Raw genomic sequence first — 21,054 nt, 5'->3', positions numbered from 1 at the left:
CTTTCACGAGCAGGAACCTTCAAATTTAGAAATATTTAACACACCTACCAACTCCTTATTTTGATTTTAGGCCACATGTATGCAACAAAACCCAGGTTTAGAACAAAGAGAAGAGGTAAAGCAGAGAAATAATAGAGCCAACATTTGGAGCTATGCCATTCAGTTTTTAGCAATTCTAATAAAATACTATCAGCCATTTTGGGATAAAGTTATATAATCTTGAGTCATTTGATCAATACAGCTCATGCAGGAGATATGTTTCAAATTAGAAAATAAATATGAAGAAGTTTCTTCAGTGTTGCTACAGGGTAAGTGGACATTTTGGAAAGAATTGTAATTTACCATGGGCTGGGTCTACACGTGCCCCTTCCTTTCGAAAGGGGCATGTTAATGAGTGGGTTTGAAAGATGCTAATGAGGTGCTGCAATGAATATGCAGTGCCTCATTAGAATAATAGCAGCCGTGGCGATACGGAAGTGCGGCTTTTTGAATCTCGCTCTGCCCGCAGAGACGGGACATTCTGAAAGGACCCCCCTCAAGTTTTTGAAAGCCCTTCTTCCTATCTGGTGATCGGAAGAAGGGCTTTCGAAAACTGGGGAGGCGGAGTCCTTTCGGAAGGTCCCATCTCCATGGGCGGCAAGTGATTCAAAAAGCTGCACTTTCGTATCACTGTGGCTGCCATTATGCTAATGAGGTGCTGCATATTCATTGCAGTGCCTTATTAGCATCTTTTGAACCCGCTCATTAACATACCCCTTTCGAAAGGAAGGGGCATGTGTAGATATAGGGATGCAGTCTGGCTTTTTGTACTGGGGCCTCACAAGCTCCTGGGCCCTGGGCCCCGGGCCCCAGGCCCCAATTCTGTCCACAAATTAGGCAGAGACCACTCCACTGCAGGTGCCTGTGCTTTTATTACATGTGACAAATCCCACCACCTTTTGTGTTACAATTCTCAGTCACAGTGAGAGCTCAGTGGTTTGAGCATTGCCTGCTAAACCTAGGGTTATGAGCTCAACCCTTGAGGGGGCCACTTAGGATTCTGGGACAAATAGATTTAATTACAGTAACTACTCTAGTTACCCATGCTAGCTTCTCCCACTTCCACATTCGGAGGCTGTTAGCCTCTACAGCGAAACCTTCCAGCTACAGGGCAGCAGAGCCTTCCTCTCCCTACCATTCATGAACTCCTCTTCTTCTCAACACCAGCTGCCCTTTTATAACCCTCTGCTCAGGGACCTCACAGCTGCCAGCCATCAGACCTGGGCTTGCTCAGCCAGCTCCCATTGCCCTTTGGGGCCCACCTTGAGAGAGCTCAAACTCAGACTCTTTAGCCTAGTCTGTTACACTTTATTCTCATAGCTATTGAGTGAGAAGGAAAGGTAAGAGAAAAGACAACTAATGGAGAACATTAGTTCATAACAGTCTTCAAATAAATTAAGGGTTGTTATAAAGAGGATAGAGATCAATTATTCTCTATGTACACTGAAAGAAGAACAGGAAGTAATGGTTTTAATCTGGATTAAGGGAGATTTAGGTTAGATATTAGACAAATACTATTTAACTATAAGAGTTGTTAAGATCTGCAACAAGCTTCCAGGGGTGGACTTGATGACCTCTATGCTCCCCTCCAGTCCTACATTTCTGGGATGCATTGTATACAGCTTTACATCTTATTTACCTTATAACAAGAATACATCCAATTATGCAATAACATATTTCACTGAAGATTATAAATTATAATGTTTCAAACCATTCATAAGGACTCTTATTGACTGATGGCACAGTCATTAGCATTACTGCAATGCTTAACACAAAATAAGGTTCTTACACTATCATTCAGTTTCCCCTCATCTGTTTTCTAAAGCACTTCCCCACACCACAGTACAACCTGATAAACGGAAGAATCTCCCAGTGGCCAGTGTTAGATATTGGTCCAATGGGATTGCAGATAATGAAATTAACATTGATCACTATCAGCAGAAAGATAAGCTTTTGCCTGCAAACCTAAAGTTCTAAATGTGTTAAGTTGAAAAGTGCTGTTATGTTTTTCTACCTATCAAACTTGAACCTGAAATTTGGAAGGTATACTATTATTTTAATATCAGAGGGGTAGCCATGTTAGTCTGGATCTGCAAAAGCAATGAGGGGTCCTGTGGCACCTTATAGACTAACAGAAATATATGAGCATACGATTTCGTGGGCAAAGACCCACTGCATCTGACAAAGTGGGTCTTTGCCCACGAAAGATTATGCTCATACATTTCTGTTAGTCTATAAGGTGCCACAGGACCCCTCGTATTATTTTAATGTAACTTTTCATTCTGCTTGATACTAGTAACACTGTTTTTTATTGTTTTTCTCATCCTCAGGAAAGAACAATGAAAATACCATATTGTTTGATACTTCATTCTGTTGCACACTTTTCCTCTTCAAAATTAAACATATCCGCCTCATATAAATAAAGGGTTTTAAAAATAAACATCAACTTTTTCACATATTGAGCTTTTTTGGGTGAATCTGGTTGCTAAATGATTGTTCTAGTAACTGTCTTTTCATCTGGAAATGTTCCTAGATTGTGGGGTTTTTTGACATGATGTCCCTGCAGAAAGTTGGGCAATGTGACATAAAGAGCATGGGTTTGCCTATCACACTGATTACTTGACGTAATAGTAAGCAAGCTTAAGTGAACTGTGTGTCTTCAATCTTTCCAATCACTTAGGGATGGGCACCAGAGGATACCATCCATCATTCCTGGCCTGAAACATATGGTGCATCAGCAATCTTAGGCTGACCTAAATGATAGTAAAAGCTGCTATGCTGTTCACACTAAGAAATTGTTGTCCACTGAATTACAGGTTTGTGATTAGATTGCTAACATGGCCAACTTGATGTAGTGAAGTGTCCAGGAAAGATATTCTCTAGGTTCCTTTGAAGATTAATTTATATCCTTGAAATGTGCACCAATCACCATGTAAAAAAATGTCAAGATTATTTTTCTTATGAACAAAAAAAGGACTGCAGTGGTAGCCATTATTAATTTATTTCTGATAGTTTTAGCTAACAGAAGTCAATAAACAAGATTTCTAATAGTTTGTTTTGTTGTGAGACTTATGCATAGCTTCACTTTGAAAACTGTGGGATGCTACAAACACTATGACAAAATTCCTGACAAGAGAGCCCATCGCTCCCTTGTTCTCCCCAGAAAACAAATATATAATTTTTCAAACATCTTGCAGAGACAAGTACATTTGACATCCTATTATTTATAAATGCAAAAGAAAAAAAAAAGAAACCTTGCTGATATAAGAATATGGGATGAGTGGGAGAGACATATGCATTTATCCATTGGACCCGTAGTTTAAGTGGCAAAAGCATAAGTATTTCTTTACCAAAATGGACCTTAGTTTCAGAAAGTACAAACTAATATATTTGATGATGATATCAAAACTTTACTGTCTTGTTTTTACATGAAACTGGAATCCATTTCTGTCATCTTTATTTACTTGCTCATATTGGAATCTTTGCACAGCAGATTGAGGGTTTAAACAAAACAAAGCAAAACAACAACAAAAATGCTCCCAAACATGCAACACAACTTAGCAGACCACTGTACTACATTACAAAAGACTTACTTAGATTTCTTTTGCTTAGTCATTTTTTGCTATGCCTCAATATCAATTGTCCAGTAACAAAAAAACCTATAAGATACACTAAGTCTGCTTAGTGTATATATCCATTTTGATTGGTAAAAGTGGAGCCTTTTGAACCTTCCTCTAAGTACAAACTAATTACAAGATGAATCCCTTCCTATGGCATTACAGATGGCACTAATATGCCTAGACTATCTTGGAACATCTTTTTGAAGGACCATACTCCTTTGCGTCAAAATGCAATGCCTTCCTGAAAACATGGATGAAAAGAGGTGCCCACTTAACTTACATAACAATATAAAATTAGATTGTGTTCTCAGTCAACGTAAAGATTTATTGATCTTCATTGTCAACATCAACCTCTCCAATCTGGCAAGATGTGAAACCTTGCAAGCAGTCCATTTTTTAAAAGAAACAAAAGGTTTAGGAGTTGTGCACAACCAATTTTATGAAGCCCAACAGGCATGAATCACTAAAAAGTCAAATCTGCTTTTGGGGGGTAGGATGTGTGGGCAAGAGAAAGCTATAGGAAAACTGAGGTTAGCTGTGGGGGAAGAGAAAAGAGAGAGCAGAGATATTTTCATTCCTCTTCCTAATATAGCACTGACATGGACAACCACAGTCCAGCCATTTATTTAATTTGTTTATTTATTACACAAAAGACAAATTAGTTTCCAGGGGAATAGCATTTGTGAATGATATGGTCCTTAGAGACTGTGATCTGTACTGGGCATGTGATATGTGCTGAGTTTAGCAAACAGAAAACAAAGTTCTGTGAATGTTCACTGGAATTTGAGAACAAATTTCAATTTGACAGGACTGGCAACCTTCTCTGAGTATTCAGTTTCCACGACCATATGTGCACCCAGCCACTATAGCATGATGTGGAAAATGAATTTAAACCTTAAATGCTTAAAGAGTCTCTGATTCAGACAAGCATCTAACAGCTTGCTTACCTTTAAGCATGTGAGTATACCCATTGATATAATGGGAATAGTCATATGTTTAAAGTAAAGCGTGTGCCTGCTGGATCAGGGAGTTAGAGGTTGAGAATGAATTGGTCTTGTGCTAGCAAATCCTTAAGTCATCTGAGCAGGAAACGTCATCACTATGGCTATCATTACGTTATTGCTCATTTGGTTAGCAGTGATAGTGTGCTCAGCTGTGCACAAAAGACAAAGATGGTCCTAGGTGTGAAGAACTTACAGAAGCAATACTACATCACTCCACACGCACACCAAGAAGTGGGAAAAATCTGAGCTCTGTTTGTGAGCTATTTATATATAAGAACAAGTGTCTGAAAACTTTGGACAACTAATAACCTTAAGAATTTCACTTGCTGCTCCCTGAACTTTTCAGGAATTGGAAGAGGCAAATTTGGTGAAATTTCTCATAAGACATTATTTCCTCCAGTTGTAACTAGGAGTGATATACCTTCCTACAAAGATTTGCTAAGATTTGATTCGAACTCAAATTCTACATCTCTATATCTCCCATTCTTGCAATTTTTATTTTAATCATTTACAGCAGAGAATCCTTCTCTCCATTCTGGCTCCTCCAAATGCTTGTGGGCTGCTCTGCTGGTCCTCCTTCCCAGGAATTGCAAATATATGCCATGAGAAAGGGCCAAGAAGTGGTCTATCTACATATGCAACCACATAGAACAAGCAATATGTTATTCTTATCCATGGCATGAACAAATTAGAATGGAATGAGTGAAGGGCTTCTTTGTAGAGTTGGTCTCAGCCTAGCCCTGGGCATATATTACCACCTCTTTGGGAAAAATATGAGCCTCTTGGAACCTCCCGGCTATCCTGTATACAATGCCTGAATGTGCTATAACTGCCCCTCCTATGAGTCTAAAAATTTGGCCACATCACGGCTGTGTCTACACTTGCATTCCTCTTTCGGAAGAGGTATGCAAATGAGGGACACTGAAAATGCAAATGAGGTGCAGATTTGCATATTTGGCATCTCATTTGCATAGTCTTATTTCAAAAGAGCTTCTTTCGAAAGAAGAAAACCAGTGTAATCACTGCTCTTTTGAAAGTAAACCCCATCTTTGAAAGAATCCTTCTTCCCATAAAAAAGGGAAGAAGGATTCTTTCAAAGATGGGGTTTACTTTTGAAAAAGCAGTGTCTACAGTGGTTTTCTTCTTTCGAAAGAAGCTCTTTCAAAATAGGAATATGCAAATGAAGTGCCAGATATGCAAATATGTACTTCATTTGCATTTTAGTCCCCTCAGTTGCATACCTCTTTCAAAAGTGGAATGCAAGTGTAGACACAGCGCCCCTGTTCACATAACTCCTTGAGTTGTCCACCATGCAGGAGCTCATGGCTCCCTGGGTGGAAGTGTGTCTGGAAAAAGTTCAAGGAACAGCCCCAAAGCCTTCCTTGTCCTGAGCATTAGCTCAACCCCTTTAAGAATTCCTAAATTGTTTTCCCAAAGATGAACCACAATTATATGTGGGGGTTGCTGACAAGTCCATGCGGCATTTTTATTAGTTGATCCAAAAACATGCCCCATCCTGCATGCCAGCTGAGTAACACTGCATCACCAAAGCCCAATTGCAACCCTTGGGCAACGTGGATGTGTCCCTATACACCCAAAGGACAATACTGTGCCCACAGATTCAAGTCCCAAAGTGGGATTTCATAGCAAATAGTCAATCCTTTCTGCTCTCCTTTGGTGCTTCAAATTCATTTCTTCCGTCACTAGAACAGGAGGTCTCATTAAACCCCTTCAACTGCCTTGGCTCCTGACATAATTTGTATTTATAGTCATTGTGGTATTAGTTGAATCATTTATCTGATATACAGTTAGTATGAAAGAAGTGGGCTTGTCATATTATCTATTTGAGAGAGTTTGTTTGTGAGCCAGTAAATCTGTCCATTGATCTGTTTGTTCAAGAACCTCTCCTAAATGGTAAGAGCTAGGACCACCACATTTGGTATGCAGCTTCCTTTTATCATAAGTTAAAGAAAGGTGAGTGTTTTATTGTGCCAGAACAATGGCAGATGCCTGGATTGCAATTGTTTCCCATAACATGGAAAGGCAGAGGGCTGCTAGGAAGGACAGTTATACTGTGTAGTGACCACAGGGGGTGGCAAGGGACCAGCCTGGGGACCAGGTCAGCATTGAACCCCACTGGACCAGCAGGGGTCACAAACCCACTGCCAGTGTGACCCCTGCCATGCCCAGCCTCAGCGGGCTGCTCATCCTTTCGACAGTGGCAAGCTCCATGGGTCTGCTTCTCACCTAGCACTGCCTTAATGAGCCCTGGAGAGCAGCCAGCTAGGGAGCCGTGCCCTGGAGAGTGCATTTGCCATGGGTTCCTCCACCTCCACGCCTCCAGCCCCCTCACACCTCAGGCCCCTGCCCTGAGCCCCTCCTTACCATCCAAACACTGACTCCTGCACTCCACTCACACCCCAGGCCTCTGCCCTGAGCACCTCCTCACCCCCAACCAGACTCCAGCACTCCATGCACCCTCAGCTCCCTGTCCTGAGCTCCTCCATACACCACCAACTTTGACTACTGAACCCCCCACGTCCCCAAACCCCTTGCTCTGAGCCCCTCATACTCCCAAACCGTGACTCCTTTTCCCCTATGTACCGCAGGCCCCTGCCCTAAGACCCTCCTCAATCTCAAAACCTGATTCCTGCAGCCTTCCAAGAGCACCCAGCCCCCTATCTTGAGCCCTTCCTCACCCCAAACCCTGACTACTGCAACTACACATGTTCCCAGCCTCCTGCCCTGAATATCTCCTTACCCCACAACCCTGACTCCAGCACCACCCACACCTCCAGCCCCCTGCCATCAAGAACCCAAGCAAACCCACCTAAATCTTCTAGTTACTTATAACAATTATGGCTGGGTGGCTAAAACTTAAAATAGTTTAAAATTAAGCTCTATAAAGAAGCAATGTTAGTTCTATCACATGCTGTATGACATATATTTGTTGAACAAACCAGCAGTCCTGTAGCACTTTAAAGACTAACACAAATAATTTACTAGGTCATGAGCTTTCATGAGACAGACCCACTTCTTCAGATCTCAAAATTCTGATAAAAGTAAACTAGTATGATGAGAATTTAATAGAAAGAAAAAAAAATGAAATGAAAACTGATGAATTAGCTACATGGGACAGAAGGGGGAGTAAAGTGGGGAAGAAAATTACTTACTGCAAGTGTCTATTAAGTTAAGAGACTTGCTGAGATCACTATGAATATCAAAGATGGGGAAACTGTCCTTGGAATGCATAAGCTAACTGGTATCTTTATTGAGGCCAAGGCATAAAGTGTCAAACTCAAGAATGCACTCCAATTCAGATGTCTCCCTTTGTAATCTAGTGTTAAACCCTAGGTCCTGAATGCTATAAAAATATATTTCTTGATGCATTCTTTAATACAGCCCTGCACAAGTCTACACATGCTGTATGTGCCTCCTGAATGAAGGAAGTCAGAGAAGGTGCTGCATATTTCACATTTTGGCTACTATGCATAATTAATATTGTTCTATTCTTTAATGTTCAAAGCCTACTTTGAACAAGGTGAAGAAATCTCTTCAAGTGCACTTCTCCACCGGGAAAGGCAAAATAGATCTGTGCTCACATAATAGACATCAGGTCCATATGGACATGCTCCTGTACTGAACCTTTTAAAAAATGCATGGAGAAGCAGAATAGTGTGCAAAGCTGAGCATCTACTTTAGTCTCCTGAAGCATTACACCGGCCTATTCCATTTCTCTGTGCTGATGGGCTTTATTGCCTTCAAGTGATAGCTCAATATTTATTTAGCAGCGATTTTGGGGAAGAATGAAGGTATGTTCCCAATTCATCCAGGAGTGGGTGGGTAGGAAAACCTTTCTGGATATTTTTTATGCTTATTGTCTATTGGCTGAAGTAAATGGTTGACTCAATTTGATTGCTCAAGAGTGGTGGAGTTAATTTATTTGTATTTGTCCTGGGGACAGATACATTTGTATGGGAGTTCATTTTTAAAGTCAAATCTTAATTACTAAATAGGATTATTTTAAAAAGTGAATTTTTCTTAAATCCAGAGAAAAAGAATTTTAAACTTGGGAGAATTACAAATGTCTGGTACACATCTTTCACTTGCAAGCAGGAATTTCACATCACTCCTGACGGATAGTAAAAACATGTCACTTGTCTTACTGCCACGTATTAGGTGTCTGTTTAATTTCAGGCTATAGTGTACAGGAACTTTATTTTCTTGGCTTGTGTGACTGAAGAATCTATGGGCATGCTTCAAATTTCAAGACAAAAGCATATTTCTAGATGGGACATGTGATTTGCAGTCAACTAAAACAATTGTACATGCACTTCATCATGAAATGAGTATCTTTAAAGTCCCAATGGATACTATGTAAGCCACTCATTTTACATCTGGAGGGGAGAAAAAGACAACACGATCAAAATGCGACATGAGACGCCAAAGATGAAGCATTGAGGAAAGTTTACACTAACCATGAACGAGGTAACAAACAGTGAAGAAACTGATAAAACTGATACATCTGATGAAGCGGGTCTTTGCCCACGAAAGCGTATGATCCAAAGTATCTGTTAGTCTTTAAGGTGCCACAGGACTTCTTGTTATTCTTGAAGATACAGACTAACATGGCTACCTCTCTGATACTAGTGAAGAAACTGTATCAGAAATGTTACAGAGGGAGAAACTCTCACAGAAGTAGAGAAGAAATAAATTCTTTATTCAGCATGGCTACATCTACACTACAGCATGACTTCGAAGCTACATGAGCAGACCGGTCTTTCGAAAGAGTGGATCATGACCTCAATCCACTCCTCTGTGCGCGTCTATTTAAATCTGTGCTGATTGCCTTGTTTTCACATGGGCTCTGGATTTGTGTGCTCATGCACATGCAAATGTAAATATAATGTTGTGGATTGCAAACTGAAAAAGCCTTTTCTCTTAAGCTATGGTTACACTAGGGAGTTTTGTTGACAAAACCCTGGTTTTGTGAACAAAGCTGGTGGAATGTCCATACACAAAATGCATATTTTTAACAGTTTGTCAACAACACTAAGCACTTTTGTTCCGTCTCTCAGTCATGAGGAGTAACACTGCTGTCAACATATTCTGTCAACAATAAAGCAGTGTGGATGCTCAGGGGAGGGCCTTCTCTCAGACAGAGAATCCAGAACAGAGGACTGGACTTGATGACCTCCTGAGCTCCCTTCCAGTTCTAAGAGAGATTTATCTCCATAATGAGCAGCCCTGTTTGTTCTGCTTTTGAGTGCCTGTTTTGTCAAGAGAGCAGCTGGGCAGTCCCGCTGCTCTGTTGACAGAACTGAGCACTCTTCCAATTTTCTTTTGTGTGTACCTGCACTCTGTCAACAGAAATGTTGTTGGGAAATCTCTTCTGATAGTGACTTCTGTTGACAGGCAGCTGTAGTGTAACCATAGCCTTAAAGAAAAAGGACATACACCTCAACTTTTCACACAGACATAGTAGGAGGTATTTATCAAAGCTTTTGTACAAGAGTGAGGAGGGGAGCAAGAGATCTCCCACAACTTTACTACTAGTTTCAAGTATCTGTGATACAGTGCAGAACTGCTCAGGATATCGTCCCTGAACAGAGACAGTGGAACAGCAAGGGTCAGTGTCCCCACAATGAACATATTGGAGAGAGCAGATCTGTGCTTCTCCTCTCCTGACCCCTGATGATTTCTGCTCCCAGAACAGAGCAGGACCCAGCTAAGTTCCAGTCCTGTGGAGGAGGGGCTGGAGCAGACATTGGTCCACAGCACACTCGAGCAGGTTGGTGAGCAGATAGTAGATAGGATTCCCCAGCCCAGTTTAGCTTTTAGTCACTGTGGGTGCTGGTGGAGATAGCCAGCCTGGGGCAAGGGCATAATAGCATAAAGACATGTCAGTTGGGTTGTGGATCAGGAGAGCGCAGAGGGTGCCAGCCACCAGGGTGGAAGATGGGATTAGACACTGGCACATGTGGGGGGGCTTTAGTGCACCATACACCAGTGCTCATAGGAATGTCAGCACAAACTACTGAGATGCTCCTTCCAAGTGTGGAGCCACCTGCTGTCTCCAGAAGCCTCCCCTCCACCCCATCTTTAGATTATAATTACTTGATTAGATTAGATTTAGTATCCCTTTTGTTGCAAAAACCATAGAATCCCCATAAAAGAATTAAGAGAAATGGAGTGACTTATTTGCCTGTACCAGATTAACACGTGAGAAAAAAAAATGGGCTAAAGGGGAATAGCCAATTTTGTAAAAAATCATGGAGAGAACTTGTACAAAAATATCAACATCTACTAGGCCTTCAACATTATTCCTCTACTGTACTCCTGTACTTTTAAATAAACAGCCTGATATTTGCTCTTTAAGAACAAATTAAAAGGTATCATTATAAATTCCTCACTACTGTAGTATTTTCTCTCTAATACAGGAAAACATGTAATGTTTTTAGTCAACTGATTCTAGATTTGCAAACTTTCCTCCAATGTAACCACTCTCAGCACAAATTTTACAACACACACTCTCATGCTCTTTTTATCTTTTATCCTTTCTCATGTGTGTCTTGGGTTTTGCTGAAGTTCCTTTTTATGTCTAGGCATGGTGCTACCATTTAAGGCATGGGCTCAGAGACCTGGTGGGGCCTATGCTAATTGCTAAATCCTATTGCCTCCTATCACAAAATGCTCAGGATATAACAGAGGGCTTGGATGAGGGTTATCTACAATAGTGTTTCTTAAGCTTTGTGAGATCATGGAACACCAAACAGTCATTATTTTTGTGCACAACGCCTATGAAAATTTTCTGCAAAAAATTGTTGTCAGACCACCAAAAGCAAACAAACAAATGAAAAACAAACAAACAAACCAAAAACAACAAAAAAAATCCAAAACCAAATAAACAAAATTAAGTAATTTAATCAGATATTATATCAATGAATAAGTAATATTGTATCTGTTTTTAATAACAGAAAATATATACCATCAGTGTCGGATATAAAAAAATATCAAATGCTTGTGGCACACCTGAGAGCTGTTCATGGAACACCAGTGTTCCCCAGAACATAGTTTAAGAAACACTGTTCTAGAATGATGCAAGTGGTAAAACATACTATTGTGTTTTTAGTTAACATTTAGATTTACAAACATGCAATTTATGTTACAGGTGTCTTTGTACAAAATTTGTAACAGTTGTGTCTCTTTTTACATTTTAATTGTTCTCATTCTTTAAGCTATAGGTCATCATTCTGTGTTTGGAACTACTGCTCAGGCTTTTGGCTTAGGTGTTGTGAAACAGGTACTAAATCATACTATGTTTCCTGCCCTAAACAACGATGGCCTAGGGGAGGCCCAGCAGCTTGGGTTAGGACCCTCACTAATTAAAAGGTACTGGGTTACTTTAGACCTTTTTTATTGCCTGCAACACGTCTCATTGCATATACTTTAAAACAGATCTCTCTCTCACACACATACACATAATTTAGTAAGTGTTCTCTATCATTTCTAGGAGTTGTTCTACTTAGCAGGCCTTGCTTTTGGGGGGGAGGGGTCTGAACCATTTTTCCCTCTCCCCCTAGGTAAGGCGAGCTTTGGGAAAAGCAGAGGAGTTTGGGCAAGACTTCCCTCTGATGCAATATTTTGGGGGATATTTTCCATTAGCTTTACGGATATCCACTTTTTTGGGTCTCTTTGCATGTATAGCATCAAACATCTTTCTGTTTACATGTTAGGTTAATATTAGCCACATTTCTTTACCATTTCTAGTGGCGATACTACTGACTGATACACGACCCAGATACTTGAAACTAGTCACCAAAGTCCATCGATTTTCTTCCTGAGGTAAGGTGGTATTGAAAATGGAAGACTTTAGGTAGGACCCAGACAGAATAAAGATGTGGGTATTAACATCCTTTGCAGTACATCATAATTTCCTGTGACACTGAGGTAAGGTGGGACTTCCAGAAAGTAATCATCTATATCTCATTTATCAATCTCTTATTCATATGGTATAATATACAACTGTGAATAATAAAAATGTTTTATAATCCAGAACAACACTGGAATTCTATTTGATCTAAAACTGAACTGTACGTAGGCACACCATCAGGAAGTAGACCTCTTTTTATAAATAGAATGAATGCAGAGATGACTGATGAATGATAAAGTTGATCTGACAGAACATAACATAATTAATACTTTATAATTTGCCCACTACTTTGTTACCCTTTAACATGCAGATACACAAACACTTGTTCATAGATTGATGATGTAAAAACAGCTCCCCCAATCTGTCCAGGTTGTTAAGCTACTGCAGATAAAGGTTCTGCCAACAACAAATACTGCGCAGCCCTATTTAAAATGCATGGCTTCTTTCTGTTTTCTTGAACTATCTCCTCATGGAATCCTATCTCTTCTAATGTTTTACAGAAGTCTGAGGTGGCGCCTCTACAATTTGATTTTTGTGTAAAAATACACACCAAATCTGATTTCTGTTACATTAAGGACTTCTCTGGTAAAATATACGGTGCAAGGAAAGAAATAAGCTGTAGTTTTACAATGGGCTTTCAAGCTTGCTTCCTTTAATACTTGACCGCTAATATTAAAGAATGTTGGATAAAAGTATTGTTTTAATTGAAAATATATATATATATATGAGATGATACAGAGGTACAGTTAAGCCATAGGTTAGATACTAAAAATTAAAATTGATTTGTATTCTTTTACTGGAAATATTTGCAATATGAAACTACTATTAAATACACTAATTTTCATGCATATTCAGCGCAGGACAAAGCAAATTGCTGTCACTGGCATACAGTCAAACTCCATTAATCAAAGAGAATGCTTAACTCATTGGTTTGCTGTTGCAGGGATATAAATAAAATACCAACAAATACCACACTCATTAACAGTGGTGGTTTGTTGATGTTGCTTGTGCAAACATTTCCAATAGCTCTTTTTGATGCTTTCCATCAGATAAAAAGCATCTGGGTTAAGATTTAAAACAAAAAGACACACAATGGCTTGACTTGGAGAAGTTAAATAAAAAGTATTTATAGTATTTTAAAATTATTTTGTTACTAGAAGGTTTACCCGGCATTTGCTTGGTTCTTTAATTAATTTTTCTTTTTCTTCTGGAAAATAAGCTAAAAATATATCGTCATGCATCTGGAGAAATAGATCTTTGCCCACAAAAGATTATGCTCTGATAAGTCTGTTATTTCATAAGGTGCAACAGGACTTCTTGTTGTTTTTAAAGTAAAAATGTACAGGCTTCCTTTAAATCATTTCTCTGGAGAGTGTCTGGGGGTTCATTATGCAGGCTGCTCCAGCGAGAGAAGACTATCCCAGCCCTCTCTCACTGCAGTAGCTTGATGGCAGGTGAGAAGCATATCTCCACGTCTAACCAGCACAGCTGGAGGAAGTCTGCTTGTTCTCCTGGATGGGTATCAGAGAGGTAGCCAGGTTAGTCTGTAGCTTCGAGAACAACAAGAAGTCTTGTGGCACCTTGTAGACTAACAGATATTTTGGAGTATAAGCTTTCATGGGCAAAGACCCGCTTCTCATGCATCTGACAAAGCAGGTCTTTGTCCACAAACGGTTATGCTCCAAAATATCTGTTAGTCTATAAGGTGCCACAAGACTTCTTGTTGTTCTCTTGGCTGGAGCAGATCCAGATTCATCTGCCACCTGCACCTCCTATCCAGAGTGAGGAATACAGCAAACTGTGCACTTTTCCCTTACTTCCTGACAAAGGGAAACAGCCAGCGATGTTCCTGTTTGAATCAGGGGGACAGGGAAGCTCGGCCCCTCTGCACACATTCCCTAACCCCCCCTGAGGCAGGTCCAGGTTCCTCTGCCCCATGTGCCCCCTAGCCAGAGTGAGTAATGCAGCAAATTGTACTTTCCTCTCACTCCCTGATGAAGGGGAATAGCTACCAATGTTCCCATACAAATTGTGGGGGGGGGCCTTAAGCTTTGTCCCCCCACCCACACTGCTCTCCCTATGTCACATTTGTGGGAGGGGTTGGGAAGTCCTGGATGTGGGTGGGGATGTGTAGTCCCAGCCAGCCCCTTTCACCTGCCTATTTCACCTCTTCTCTGTATAGTTTTATAAAGCAATCCCACTGTCCTGGCACATCCTACTGTCCTGACACAATCAAACCCTTACCTGACTACCAAATTTGGTGGTCCTAGCTCTTATTGTTTAGAAGGAATTTTCAAACAGACTCACAGACAAACTCTCTAAAATATATAGTAGATACAGGAAGTTGTTTAAGTAGCCACATTTTCAAAACATGTTCTTTAATGGTGTGCATGTCATTCTGTTTCTGCAGAGTGCATTGCTGCTTATTATGAAATGAACAGAGCTGGGTGGGGAGCAGAATTCCTTCTTGCAGATAATGGCTGTCCAATTCAGAACCAACCAACCAACCAAAGAGATTTCCCAACAAAACTTCTGTCAACAGAGCGTGGCCACACACAAAAGCCAATGAGAAGAGCATTCTGCTTTGTTGACAGAGCAGCAGGACTGCCTGGCTGCTTTCTCGACAAAACAGGCACCTGGAAGTCCAGCAGACAGGGATTCCCATTGTTCTGGATGCCCTATCTGTCAAGAGAAGGCAACCCAGAGCATCCAGCTTTTTTGTCAACAGATGTCTCGACAGCAATGTTTTATGCCTCATGGCTGAGAGACAGTGACTTGAAGTAGTTTCCGTCATATACAGGATTTACAGTTTGGTTCAAAGGCTGTCATCACCCCCACTAAAAAAATTGTTCCAGTGCCCCTGAATAATCTCACCTCTTCCTACAATGTTATCCTCAGTTCCCCACTTGCTGTCTTGCTCCATATGTTCCGTGTCTTGTCTCATTGTTGGGATCAACCAGTTCCTTTCCTGGAATGGGAGTGTGGGGGAGGGGAAAAAGGCACAAGGAGAAAAAATGCCTTTCCTGTTCCCCTTCATGTATCCCACACACACAGTTGTAGCCCCTGCAATTACAGGAATACAGGAGCTATACCCCAAGCCTCTAAGGTCTCATCCACACATCCATGCTACAAACATATGGAGAGGAAAGAGATACAATGGTAAAAGTCTCCACTGCTCAGGGCCTCTGCAGCAACTCCCCATCACCATTCAGCCGCTCCACAGGCAGTAGAAGAGACATCGGCTCCCTGAGAGACTCCAAAAACTTTGAGGCAATTGAACCAGATAGCATGGAGGAGCAAAGCAGGGTAAACATTCAGGCCAATAGGGCCCTCATCCAGCATGAGAACTAGCAACAACATCTGCAATAGAGAAACGCATGGAAGATGGGAACATACTGGCTATGTCTACACTAGCCCCTACTTTTTTGAAGGGACATGGTAATGAGTGAGTTGGGAATATGCTAATGAGATGCTATCATGAATATGCAGCACATCATTAGCATAACGCCAGCCAAGCGTGATTTGAAAGCATCACTTTCTAATTGTGTGCTGCCTGCGTAGACGGGGGCCTTTTGAAAGGACCCCCGGGACTTCGAAAGCCTCTTCTTCCTATTTGGTTTTAGGAAGAAGGGGCCTTTGAAGTCCAGGCAGTCCTTTTGAAAGGCCCCCATCTACACAGGCAGTGTGTGATTTGAAAGCAGTACTTTTGAATCACGCTCGGCTGTCGTTACGCTAATGAGGCACTGCATATTCATGGTAGTGCCTCATCAGTGTATTACCAAGTTGCTCATTACCATGTCCCTTTAGAAGGGAGGGGGCTAGTGTAGGTGTAGCTATTGTGCGGAGTAGGAGGGGGACAGACTCTGGAGAAAACTATGGATAAGAGGAAACAAAGGAAGGAGGTGAGACTACAGGGACATGGAAATGACAGAAGAGGAACTGTTAGCTGTGGACGAGTGAGAGCCCAGATGCAAGGCACAGAATGGAGAACAAGGAGAGGACGGACCCAGAAGCCAGTCTAGCTGGAATGCCAGAATGATAACAGCTGGCTCGGGAGTTGCTCTAGGCAGGTTTGGATGGACATTTCAAGAGTGGATTGGACAGGAACAGGCAAGGGGCCCATTCTCACATTGTGCTAGGGGCTCCTATGCATTATACACTGTCCATAGGGATCTTGGGGGGCTTAAACATTGTTTCATTTGGCAAATTTTGTGACCTGCTTGGGTGAAAGGAACTCTAGAAATGCAAAAAATTAGTCATATTATCATCCATCATTTATTTCTTTTACAACATACCTCTGCCTCTGGGCAGAGTTGGATCAATTCATAGTTCAGCATTATAGAAGTGAGGAGTCCCCTTGCTTTGACTGAAACCAGCCTCTTTTCTTTTTTTGCTCTGTGCTGTCTATAGACAGCAATTTGACTCTCAGCACCACCTGCCTCATTGAAGAAGGCTGGGGAAACACTTGGGTTAATGAAGAATGGGCTTCTGCCTCCATGCTACCCATTCATGCTGCTGCTCATAAGGCTGTTGCCTTCACACTTGGGAGATGGGATGATGACATGCTCTAGATCTTCATATGTCAATGTGAAGATAATCAATCTCAATTCTCCTGAAAAATGGGACTATTCTGAGAAAGGAGCAATGAAGATGACCCGTTGCTCTAAGGCAGTGAAATCTTTAAAGTGGTATGAATAGGACATAGCTTCTGCCTTGCAGAGATATTTACATATAAAAAGGGAAAGAGGGAAATTTGTCTTCTTGTCAGTTTCACAAATGGGCAAAACGAGGATAAAATGCAAACCCTTCACTTGTTGCTTACTGCCCCTTTAGAACCTTTGTCAGAACTGAACAGCACTCATCAGTTCCATTTGAGTTTCTACCAGCCACTTGTTCTCTTTTGTGAGATTTAAACACATAAAGGGTAAGCCTCTCATACTGCTGATCCTCAAAAATCAATGTTGCTGGGAGACACACGCTCTTAATAACTCTCCTTTACTGATTTCCTTTTTCCCAAGTCATACAGTCTGTTAAGACTTCCTTGTTTCCTCCCCTGCTTACTTTTTCCCCTACTCCCCTATTGCCTTTTCTTCCTGCGTACCAGAAAATTGGTTCAAAATCCTATCTCTGAGATTTTGTAATTACCAATTTGCTGATTAAGTTTAAGATCAGCAAATGGGTGATGTTTTGTGTGTCTACATTGCTATGTTTCATGTCCAATTCCCTCTTTTTGTCCCTATTTCTTGTGTCTTTCGGTGTCTTTCCCACTCCACAATCTCTCCCCTTGAATCTGTTCTCATTCTCTCTCTGTTTACTGGAAGTCATCCTATCATTTTATTCCCTCCTCATTGACTTTATCATTGCTTGTACACATGGCTAGCATGCAAGTGAAAGGAAAGCTGAACAGGCTGCAGAAGAGAGACACTGAGAGCTGCCTCTTTCTTTGTCTATCCATCATGCCATATCTGCATACCAGCACACACACTGCAGCCCAGGTTTTGGTCAATATACATCTTTTTGTTGGATCTGGAACCCAGCCAACACAGAGAGAAGGATTCAGTAAAGGTATATAACTAATGACTATTGCTTATGTAATGAGCACAGACCCAGACCCCAACTTCAAACTATCAATTTCATGGGGGGAAATATGTGTTGGGGGTAGGTATCTGAATGTGGAGTCTGGTGGAGATGCTGCATCTGGAAATGGAGCATGGCTTGATTCCCAAAGGAAACAATGTTCAAATATCATCAGACTTTAGGGATCTGCAAGGATACTTTACCTATCCATGCACATTACATTAATCTCAGTGACCAGGGCTCCCTCTAATCGCTTTCCATTCACTGGTGGAATAAATTTTGTTATGTGCACCAAGACATGGGGATGTAGCCACCCGTAGAACCATGTGCTGCTGGCTGTGGGTGCTTTGCTCATCAGCTGTGCAGCACCTGAATCTCTGCTGGGCAGCCACCCAACCAGTAAACTTACAGGGAACACTGCCAGTAACAATAAATAACAGTAAATGCTACCCTTGGCAAATCAGCAGACCAAGACTATGGTCTGATTTAAAAGCCATGCATTCCCAGCCATGCAGAATTTAACCCTGAGTATTAAAACAAAACAAAAAACACCTACAGGCAATAAAAAGCCACAGAGGGGTATTTGACCAAATATGAACAGATACCTGGCTGACTAATGGGAAGACCTTTCACAAAGAATTCCATTGCCACCACCCCTGCCCATGTACTCTGCACCTGCTTAATCAGGCAGCAAGACCTCACAGGGCCAGGAAGGTTTCATTTGCTACCGATGAAGACCTTGTCACAGAACAGCTTTCCAAGGGAGAAGTGCATGAAGTACATCTAAAATGATATTTGCAACCAGTCAGCTTTTCTTCTGAAAAACTCAGCAGGCAGTGGAAGTCTGATCTCACACCTTCTGCTGTAGAAGGCCCCTGAACTTCTGTGGTGAATAGAAGCTTTTATGTGGTGCTTTTCATTGATATACCATTACTGTCTGAATAAGATTTTCTGTTTAAGAACACATATTGCTATATTCCTTCACTGTGTAGAAGAAAGCCTTTGAAGATTCTTTGTGTAATAAAGATGATTATTTATAAGGTTTGTGTATGTTTCATTTTTACTAAACAGCTGTTTAGGTAACTTTAAAATTGTAATCTCACCATTAGTTTCACAATAGTATGTTTACCAATTAAATATTCATTTTATCAAGAACCAATTTTCTCTCTCAGGGAGGAGAGAGATTCCAATTACTTGCAAACAGGGCTATAGCAAACATCTCAAATATATATGAAAGTTTGAACCATTAACACTTCCTTAAATTAGCAATTTCAGATGACAAAGCCAGAAGTTATTGCAAGCTAACTTGAGTAGCATTATTTATATGCATTTTGCATCTTTAAAGCATTCCCTAGCCATTAAATTATAGCCTTCTCTGTAACAGACATACAGTAAAATGAAGACAGTCAATAAGAATGTTAAATATTTAGGAACAAAGCCCATACTACCATCTAACATCATATTGCACTACTTCAATATTTGTGTCACTTCATAAATTATTTACATTCGTACAATAACCTGACACATCTACCCATTTATATCAGCTTCTTCCCCATCACTCTGGTGTCTGAATGCCCTACAATCTTTAATGTATTTACAGTCATAACAGCCCTGCAAGATAGAGAAATGCTATCATCATCATTTTACAACTGGGGAATGGAATCACAGAGAGACTACATAACTTGCGCATAGAAAAAAAAACTAACCTATTTGACTACTTTTGAGAACTATTGCCCTTGACTGGCTAGCCCATATATTTTTAAAAGATCAGTTTATAACAACATTCTCTGAAAAAACTTTGGCCACAGAGCCTATAATACATAAAACCAGTTAGTTTTATAATACGCAGCCTGGATACCTAAGCCGAGTACTGGAAATATATTTGTGCTGCACGCATGTTATGTCAATACTATTAGCAAAAATCTAAATGGAAAAAGAGAATGAACAATAGGTCAGTATGTTGTACAGTGTTATAATCTACAACTTCTAATTGTGACAGCTCTTCCTTTATGCATTCACAGTTATACCACAATGGCTGCAAAATTCATATTTTTAATGACATATTGTTTAGTTTGGAATAATACATGCATGCAGTCTATACTAGAAGTTGTGAAAAAAGATATCTCATCCAATATGAAGTAAATATCAATACTGTGCTCATTAACATATGTAATTATTTATGTCCTTCCAAAATTTTAGTTCTTCAGCTGAGTTTTGTTGATTAACTTGCACGGCACATGGTTAAAAACAAAACATAGTCATAGCCAACCACACATGCCATAAGCCAAATTCTGCACTCTTATCAGTGTAAATTCAGAATAACTCCACTGAAGTTATGACTTGCTGTGACTTAGGCCCAGCGTTTTAGAAGTATTAAAATGGTTCCGAGCCTAAACTCTCATTTTCAAAAGGGATTTAGGCATTTAGGTGTCTAAATTAATAGTGGGATTTAAACATCAAAATGCTTGAGTCCCTTTTGAAAATCAGACAGGCACAGAGATGTCGAGCACAAACACCTTATACACCTTTAAAAATCTGGGCCTTAGTCCCTAGGAATTATCACTCCAATTAATCATCAATTAGAATCACTTCCACCTCAATTAGTGAAAGAGATCAGTGCATTTTGTAATGAAATTTTCTGTCACAATTTACATAACAAAATGCATTTTCACTTGTGAAAATTGACAAGAACTCGAACCAAAGTCCAAAATCTGAACATTTTTGAATTTATAGATGTCTCAATGTAAATCTAAAACTCCCAGACGGTTTCTCTGTAATAGATCATGTCAAAATCCCAGATTTTAAGGAAGTCTGGATCCAAAACCAGATGTGAATCTGGGGGGTGGGACTTTCATGAGTTATTCTGTCCCCAACCTCTTAA

At 40.5% G+C, this 21,054-nt stretch overlaps 1 protein-coding gene across 1 annotated transcript in view; it reads right to left on the bottom strand.

The window, feature by feature from the left end:
• The window catches only part of WDR72 (WD repeat domain 72), a 186,610-nt gene that overhangs the window by 54,701 nt on the left and 110,855 nt on the right, over positions 1-21,054 (bottom strand). The window lies entirely within an intron of this gene.

The sequence above is a fragment of the Carettochelys insculpta genome, chromosome 12, assembly GCF_033958435.1.
Source record: "Carettochelys insculpta isolate YL-2023 chromosome 12, ASM3395843v1, whole genome shotgun sequence".
Classification (NCBI taxonomy): Eukaryota; Metazoa; Chordata; order Testudines; family Carettochelyidae; genus Carettochelys; species Carettochelys insculpta.
This window is presented reverse-complemented; position numbering and strand designations above follow the sequence as displayed.